The sequence below is a fragment of the Beta vulgaris genome, chromosome 1, assembly GCF_026745355.1.
Source record: "Beta vulgaris subsp. vulgaris cultivar EL10 chromosome 1, EL10.2, whole genome shotgun sequence".
In the NCBI taxonomy this organism is placed as follows: Eukaryota; Viridiplantae; Streptophyta; class Magnoliopsida; order Caryophyllales; family Amaranthaceae; genus Beta; species Beta vulgaris.
This window is the reverse complement of record NC_079202.1, coordinates 41,394,982-41,403,460: the sequence shown is the minus strand read 5'-3', so window position 1 is coordinate 41,403,460 and position 8,479 is coordinate 41,394,982. Positions and strand designations below refer to the sequence as shown.

Here is an 8,479-nt window from a genome sequence, read left to right as displayed (position 1 = left end):
TTCCGCTGCATTTTAGTTTTCAAGTTAATGTTTTAAGTTATCGTTAACTCTTATTATGCCTTGCGTTCCATCGCGGCGGTAACGCCCCGAGGTCGACGCGACGTAGCAGTGGTAGCGCGTGTGGATTTTGGGGGTGTTACAAAACTGGTATCAGAGCCGAAGGCTCTGAATTTCAAAGACGTTTTAAAAACGATTTCAAAATGGGTAGTATGGGATAGGAGCATATAGAACATATTATGTTATGTGCATTAAGTCATAGGAATGATTGCAAATGTGATTTCGTTTCGTGTCTTGAACTCGAATGTGTTGTTTGATTGTTCAATTGAAGTTGCGAACGATTCTTGCAATATTCACAATATGAATAGGTTAAGAGGATGTACAAGGATGTTTCAAAAATGGTGTTGAATTAAAACCTTATTTTTGCGACAAAACTATTTACTTGCTTGAAACGATCGTTTTATCTCTTAAATACATATATATATATACATATATATGATATATGTTTCGAAAACCTTTAAGGATACTTTATGATATTCCTTGTTATGGTTGTGACGTCTCATGTGAGATGTTTGTGTTGCAAGTCAATAAAGACTTAATATTTGTTCGTGACAACTGCTTGCTATATGTGCAATGTGTATTGGTTAAGAAAGACAGGATGGATGTGTGTCACTGAGATAGCTATTATGTTATTTTCAGCGTAGAATGGTTCGTCGGGAGGAGGCACGCCTGAAACCTCTCTGAATATCGAGCAATCGATACGTGACTTGGTGCAAATCACTGCCAACCTAGCCCAAGGTCACAATCGTGAAGGGGATTTACGAAAAGGTTGCCCGTAGGAACCCACCAATACTGAATGGGAAAGGGGGACCTGAAGAATTAGAGAACTGGGTTGGGGAATTCGATAAACTTTTCTTCACCTTATCCTGCCCTGATGAGAAAACTGTGCCCTTAGCGAGCTACTACCTTCAGGGAGATGCTCATTTCTGGTGGACCCAAGCTAAGAGCAACCTCCTGAGTCAGCCTGGTTTTGGGTGGGAAACTTTCAAAAAGGCCTTAAGGGACAAATATTACCCTCCATACCTTAAGAAGCAGAAAGCCCAGGAATTTATGATGTTGGAACAAGGGACTCTGTCTGTTGAGGAGTACTACCGGAAATTCATCGAGCTGATGAGATTTGCCCCGGAAATAGCACCTACTGAGGAATCTAAAGCCTCACGTTTCGAACTAGGACTTACCCTTGACCTGCAAGGAAGACTGGGGGGAGATACATTCACCTCTTTAGATCATGTGTTTGGCAAAGCTGCTCATCTTTATGCCATCAGGAAGAGAGAGGAAGGGGGTAAGCAGGGTGAGAAACGAAAGGATAATCCAAACCCTGAGGTCCAGAAGTTTGAGAAGAAGCATAATGGGAACCAAAACCATCAAGACCCTCAAAGGAATTTCGGTAAGGGACCCAATAACAACAACCTAATCCCAACAACAATAACCGCAATAACAACACCAATAACCGCAGATCTGAGCGTGTGTATAGGTGTAGAAGTGCCCTAACAACCATCCTGGTAGAGACTGTGAGGGTAACAAGGTGGAATGTCGAGAATGCGGGAAATTGGGACATAGGGCATATGAGTGCTACTCGAAGAACAAACTGAACCCCAATGGCCAAAAGAATGGGAATTATGGGGACAAGCCCCGAAATGGAAATGGAAACGGGAATGGAAATGGGGGAAGTGCTTACAATGGGAATTCTAACTACTCCAAGCCTGTAACCAACACCAATAATCAGACATCTAATGGGAACAATGCAACCAATTCCCAAGATAAGGGCAAGGGGAAGCTGTATATGATGTCGACTAGAGAACAAGAGGCTCGAAGGGATGTTGTCTCGGGTACATTTTCTATCAACTCCACTCCTGTTAAAGTATTGTTTGATTCTGGAGCATCATTGTCATTTATTGCCCATTCAACTGTTAGGACTTTAACATTGATCGAGTCTGAGTCGATTTCTATGCCTATAGTCATTCCGTCTGGGAGACTGTTAATTGCTCTAAAAGATTTCTAAAAGTGCCACTGAAAATAGGAGAGATTTCTTTCCTTCTGACCTGATAGAGTTTAACTTATCAAACCTAGCATTATTTTGGGGATGGATTGGCTTGGAAAGTACATGGCTAAGATAGACTGCGATGCGCAGAAAGTGGAACTGAGAGATCCTTCGGGAAAAAGAGTGTCATATAGGAGAATACCTCGAGAACCCGAGATTAAGGTGATCAATGCCTTACAACTTAAGAACTACGTAGACAAGGGATGGCCTCTATTTATGTGTTCGGTGAGAAGAATTGAGGATGATCCGTTGAGGCCTGAGGATGTGCCAGTAGTCCGAGAGTTCCAGGATGTTTTTCCTGAAGATATACCTGGTATGCCACCAAGGAGAGATGTAGAGTTCACCGTTGACCTAGTACCTGGGACTGGACCAATTTCGAAAGCCCCATATCGAATGGCTCCAGCAGAAATGAACGAGTTGAAAAACCATTGGAGGAACTACTAGACAAAGGGTATATTAGACCTAGCATGTCACCATGGGGAGCACCTGTCTTATTTGTGAAAAAGAAGGATGGTAGTTTGAGGTTGTGTATAGACTATCGAGAGTTGAACAATGTCACTGTGAAAAACAAGTACCCATTGCCTAGGATTGATGACTTGTTCGACCAACTTCAGGGTGTGGGGATGTTCTCCAAAATAGATTAAGGTCAGGTTACCATCAATTGAGGATTGTTGATCATGATATACCTAAGACTGCTTTCAGGACTAGATATGGCCACTATGAGTTTACGGTAATGCCTTTTGGGTTATCTAATGCACCTGCAGTTTTCATGGACCTTATGAATCGGATTTTCGACCCTACCTCGAAAATTTGTCGTTGTGTTCATAGACGATATACTGATCTATTCTAGGAGCAAGGAGGACCATGAGGGTCATTTGAGAGTCATTTTGCAGACACTTAGGGATAACCAACTATATGCGAAGTTTTCGAAAATGTGAATTTTGGTTGGAAAGAGTGTCATTTTTGGGTCACTTTGTCTCCAAGGAGGGTGTGTCAGTCGATCCTGCAAAGATCAAAGCCGTGAGTGAATGGCCTACTCCAAAGAATGTCACAGACATAAGAAGTTTCTTGGGTTTAGCCGGTTACTATAGGAGATTTGTGAAAGACTTCTCCAAAATAGCAAAGCCCATGACCACTTTGATGAAGAAGGATTGTAGGTTTAACTGGAATGAGGACAGTGAGAAAGCCTTTCAAACGCTCAAAGAAAGGTTAACATCAGCCCCTGTCCTAACCTTGCCTAATGGGAATGAGGGATATGATGTGTATAGTGATGCGTCCAAGAATGGGTTGGGTTGTGTTCTTATGCAAAATGGGAAGGTCATAGCTTATGCGTCTCGGCAGTTGAAGCCGTATGAAGTCAATTACCCAACACACGACTTAGAATTGGCCGCAATAGTGTTTGCCCTAAAAATCTGGAGACACTACCTTTACGGGGTGACTTGTCGAATCTTCACGGATCACAAAAGTCTCAAATACATCTTCACCCAGAAAGACCTTAATATGAGACAACGCAGATGGTTAGAGCTCATCAAGGACTATGACTTAGACATCCAGTACCATGAGGGTAAAGCCAACGTCGTTGCTGATGTGTTAAGTCGCAAGTCTAGCCATAGCCTGAATACATTAGTCGTTGCCGACAAACTTTGTGAGGTTTTCTAGACTCCAGATAGAAGTTGTTCATGAAGGGGAGGTAGAAAGATTGCTGAGTGCCTTAACCATCGAGCCCAACTTTCTAGACGAAATAAGAGAAAATCAACCTGGGGATGTGAAGCTTGAGCGAGTCAAAGCAAAGTTAAGGAGGGAAAAGCAGAAGGGTTTGCGATCCATGAGGATGGAAGCATAAGATATAAGGGTAGGTGGTGGTGCCACAAAAATGTGAAGAATTGAAACAAAAGATAATGGGTGAGGGTCATAACACGACTTATTCCGTCCACCCAGGGGGAGATAAGTTATATAAGGACCTCAAGAAGATGTTCTGGTGGCCTGGGATGAAAAGAGCAGTAGCTGAATTTGTTTCAAAATGTCTAACATGCCAGAAAGTCAAAAGTGAACACAAGAGACCTCAAGGAAAGATTCAACCTTTAGACATTCCGACATGGAAATGGGACTCGATATCCATGGATTTCGTTGTAGCCTTACCTAGGAGTCGGGGAGGCAATAATACCATATGGGTGATAGTAGAAAGACTAACCAAAACAGCAAGGTTCATACCTATGAAAGATACGTGGAGTATGGAAGCCTTAGCCAAGGCCTATGTGAAAAATGTCATTCGATTGCATGGAGTACCCACGAGTATAGTATCAGATAGAGATTCGCGATTCCTTTCGAATTTCTGGAAAAAGGTTCAGGAAGCTTTTGGTAGTGAGCTATTGATGAGTACAGCTTTTCACCCAGCTACAGACGGTCAAACCGAAAGAACTATTCAGACCTTAGAGGACATGTTAGAGCGTGTGCCTTAGAATACCAAGGATCATGGGAAGACCATTTGGACCTCATAGAATTCTCATACAACAACAGCTACCATGCTAGTATTAAGATGGCACCATTTGAAGCACTATATGGGAGAAAGTGTCGTAGCCCTTTGTGTTGGAACGACATTAGTGAGACTGTGGTGTTAGGACCTGAGATGATTCAGGAGACAATGGATCAGGTGCGATTCATTCAAGAAAAGATTAAGGCTGCACAGGACAGGCAGAAATCCTATGCGGATCAGAAGCGAAGGGATGAGAATTACGAAGTCGGGGAAAAAGTATTGCTTAAGGTGTCTCCAATGAAAGGAGTGATGCGATTCGGGAAAAAGGGGAAGCTAAGCCCTAAATTCATAGGACCATATGAGATTCTGGCGAGAGTAGGCAAAGTTGCTTATCGCCTAGATTTGCCCAATAACTTAGAAAGGGTCCATAATGTGTTTCACGTATCCCAACTCCGGAGATACGTACCGGATGAGTCACATGTACTTGAACCGGAAAATGTCGAAATAGACGAAACCTTATCCTATGAGGAGAAACCTGTCCAATCTAGACCGCAAAGTGCGTAGTACGAGGAATAAGGACATCAGAATTGTCAAAGTGTTGTGGAGAAATCAAAATACTGAAGAAGCCACCTGGGAAGCCGAAGATGCAATGCGTCTGAAGTACCCTGAGCTTTTTCAAGAGGTACGTGAGTTACGGGGACGTAACTTTTCTTTTAAGGGGGAAGAATGCGATAGAATTTCGCGCTTTCACCCTAAAGTATGTTAATTATGATAGTTATTTGTAATTATTGCTGATCTGTTGTGCGAACGTTAGAAAACGCTTATGAAATTTTGGGACTTAGAAGTGCAAAAGATCGTCGTTAAGACTGGCTACCTCCAAGTTTCGGGACGAAACTTCTTTTAAGGGGGAAAGCCTGTAATACTCCGTATTTTTGGAATTAATTCGTAATAATTAAGAAAATATAAAGAAGTTAATAAAAAGGTATTTATATATTTACAGAATATAAGAATAAAATAATATTAATACGAGTCGGTTGTGTTAATTTCGGATTTATAAAAGGTTAAACCGATTCACCGATCTAGAGTTACCACTTTTAGAAGGTTATAAAAGGAAAGGAAGAGGAGAAAATTTCAAAACCCTAAATCTCTTCCTCTCCTTCCTCAGCCGTCACCTACCTTTCTTCTCTCCTCTCTCTCTCTCTCGTTCGTCTCTTCTTCCTCTCTCTCTGTTCTCCTCCCCTCTCGCTCGCCCCTCAGCTTCTCTCTCTCCCTCTCTTGTCACTCCCCTAAATGCTTCACCGTCGAGGTGGCGTGACGGGTGACGTGCTGTGGGTGCGGAGTGACGAGCGCGCGAGTGAAGGTGTCGCGAAGGGTTGTGTGAGACGAGCGAGTCGAGGGCGGATCGAAGGTGGCGAGCGAGCGGTTGGTGCGAAGGGAGTGCGAGCGAGTGTGTGAGTGAGGGCAGGACGCAAGCTCAAGCGCGCGACGAGGGTGCGTGAGACGAGCGAGCAGGTCCTCGTGCGAGGGCTGCGAGCGACGACGTGCGAGGGCTGCGAGCGACGAGAGATCTGGCGCGAGGCCGCTGCTGTGCGAGTTGTGCGACGAAGCTAGAAGCGTGCGCGAGGCTGCTGCTGTGCGAATCGAGGGCTGGTTCGAGCGTAGCCGTGCGGCTGCTGTGGTAGAGCGCGGGGTTGTGTGCCGTTGCCGGAAATCGGTCGCCGGAACTTGATTTCCGGCGAGCTTAACGGTATAAAACATTTAATATATTGAATATATTATATTAAGTTTAATTATAATTTATGTTTTCATAGTTATGTTAAATTATAATTAGTTAATTAATAATTCAAGTTAATGAGTTTATTTTACTGATCTGAGTATAATTGCGGATCTGACTTTCGGACATAATACTGGATTGGACCTTAGAGTTTTGGACATAAGATTTTGGACATAATACTGGATTGGACTTATAATTTAATTGGTTTGGTAAAGATAGTGGACTAATGACACTAACTAATATTAGTATGTTCACTAACCTTAACCTCTAAAAGACGTTATACTATTTATAATAGAAAAGTAACGAAAAATCACAAACAAGGGGTTTAGTTATCGTTTACTTCGAATTATTAAACCGTATAGTCTTAGTTACGTAGTAGTTGTTAATATTACCAACGACGTAACACTAAAGCTTTTATTTAACGGTTTAGGTCCCAATTTCATAAGCGGAACGTTCGATTAAGACAGCGAAAATTCTTCGTTACAAGGTACGTACGCGTACCAGTTTAATCCCAAGTATTAGTTTCATGATTAGGTTGCAATCTATGTTATTGGAACCTAGAAGCATGATAGGGAACGTTTGATTGATTGACATTGTCTGGTTAGACATTTGTAATTGAAATCGATATGTTGCACTGAAATGCGTAATTCTATCGTAGTATAAACAAGAGCATTTTTAATCTATCCATAGTGTAACAAGGTTGTTACAAAAGATATGATTTGAGCATTGTAACTAAGAGGACAGGTAAATGATTCTATGTATCCATAGTGTAACAAGAGTGTTACAAGAGATATGATTTGAGCATTTTAATGAAGAGAACAGGTAAATGATTCTATGTATCCATAGTGTAACAAGAGTGTTACAAGAGATACGATTTGAGCATTGTAACTAATAGAACAGGTAAATGACTATATGTGGTTATGAAATTAATGGTTAATATTAAAATGAATTATGGCAATATATTATAGCTGGACTCCCTACAAGTGATGAACGATGGGGGGAGTGTGGGACTTGTCCTACGCTCCTACGCAGGCCTACTGTGACGACAGTAGTGTCCTTATATTTTTGACACTCAAGTAGGCGGAAGGTTCCGTTCGATCTTGGGGGTATGCATACTAAGGTGATGGGTGTGACCGAACAAAACCGTATTTGCATTTCATCTAACAGACCTAGTGTCTGTTAAGGATTCAGTAGCCCGTATGATTCTAGTAAGATGATGGTGCCCGTTCGATGCCAATTAAAGATTAAAGGTTAAAGGATGTAACATAGTGTAGCATCATGCTTAAGATTGTTCATGTGTGCATCATTTATGTTTACATGTATTCTATGGTTCATTACGTACTCAGCATAGCTGATTGTGTGTTATTATGTGTTTGATGAACTGCGATGAACCATTGATGCTACAATGGGGAGAAGACTAGGTGTGCTGGTGCTGCTGCATAATCTCGAGCATACGGGGACTAGGCTTGGGTATTTACATTTAAAGCATTTTGAAATAAGTATTATTGGTTTTTCTAAGACTTATATATGGTTTGTGGTTTGAATGAAAGGGGTCATTGATGATTCCCGAGTTGTATTTATATTTTAATTCCGCTGCATTTTAGTTTTCAAATTAATGTTTTAAGTTATCGTTAACTCTTATTATGCCTTGCGTTCCATCGCGGCGGTAACGCCCCCGAGGTCGACGCGACGTAGCAGTGGTAGACGCGTGTGGATTTTGGGGGTGTTACAGTACATCATCAACTCCATCTTACTGGGGGATTAATCACTGGTCCACCCAAAAAAAATAGGCAACTCCAAGTCTAGGCCTATCGTAATAAGGACTTCATTACGAGTCCATACATAAAATCTTGGGTTTCAAAACCCACAACGATACAAGATTGAGCCTACTTTATGGGCTCACTTAGGCCTTTGCCTTACAAAACTCGAAGCATATACAACTGAAGCGCTATTTATTTTTTTAGTTCCTTTTTCTCGATAAATATAAATAGGGGATGTTTCTTATTATTCAGTTATGCACGTTATTATTAGTTTTAGCCCTAAATTCAGTTTTTAGAAAAACATTGGAGAGTTTTGAAGATTAGCTTGATCAAGCATTTTGGAATTCTCTACGATTCAAGCGTTATCAATAAGT

The 8,479-nt window shown here is 41.7% G+C and overlaps 1 long non-coding RNA gene across 2 annotated transcripts; it reads left to right on the top strand.

Moving 5' to 3' along the window:
- Window positions 1–6,168: 6,168 nt before the first annotated feature.
- LOC130590873 (uncharacterized) lies at window positions 6,169–7,933 on the top strand. 2 transcript variants are annotated; one of them, XR_008968625.1, is made up of 3 exons: window positions 6,169–6,318; window positions 6,776–6,832; window positions 7,762–7,933. It is a non-coding gene; the product is annotated as an uncharacterized LOC130590873 (long non-coding RNA). The 2 variants fall into 2 exon arrangements; XR_008968624.1 differs by lacking the exon at window positions 6,776–6,832.
- Window positions 7,934–8,479: the final 546 nt, after the last annotated feature.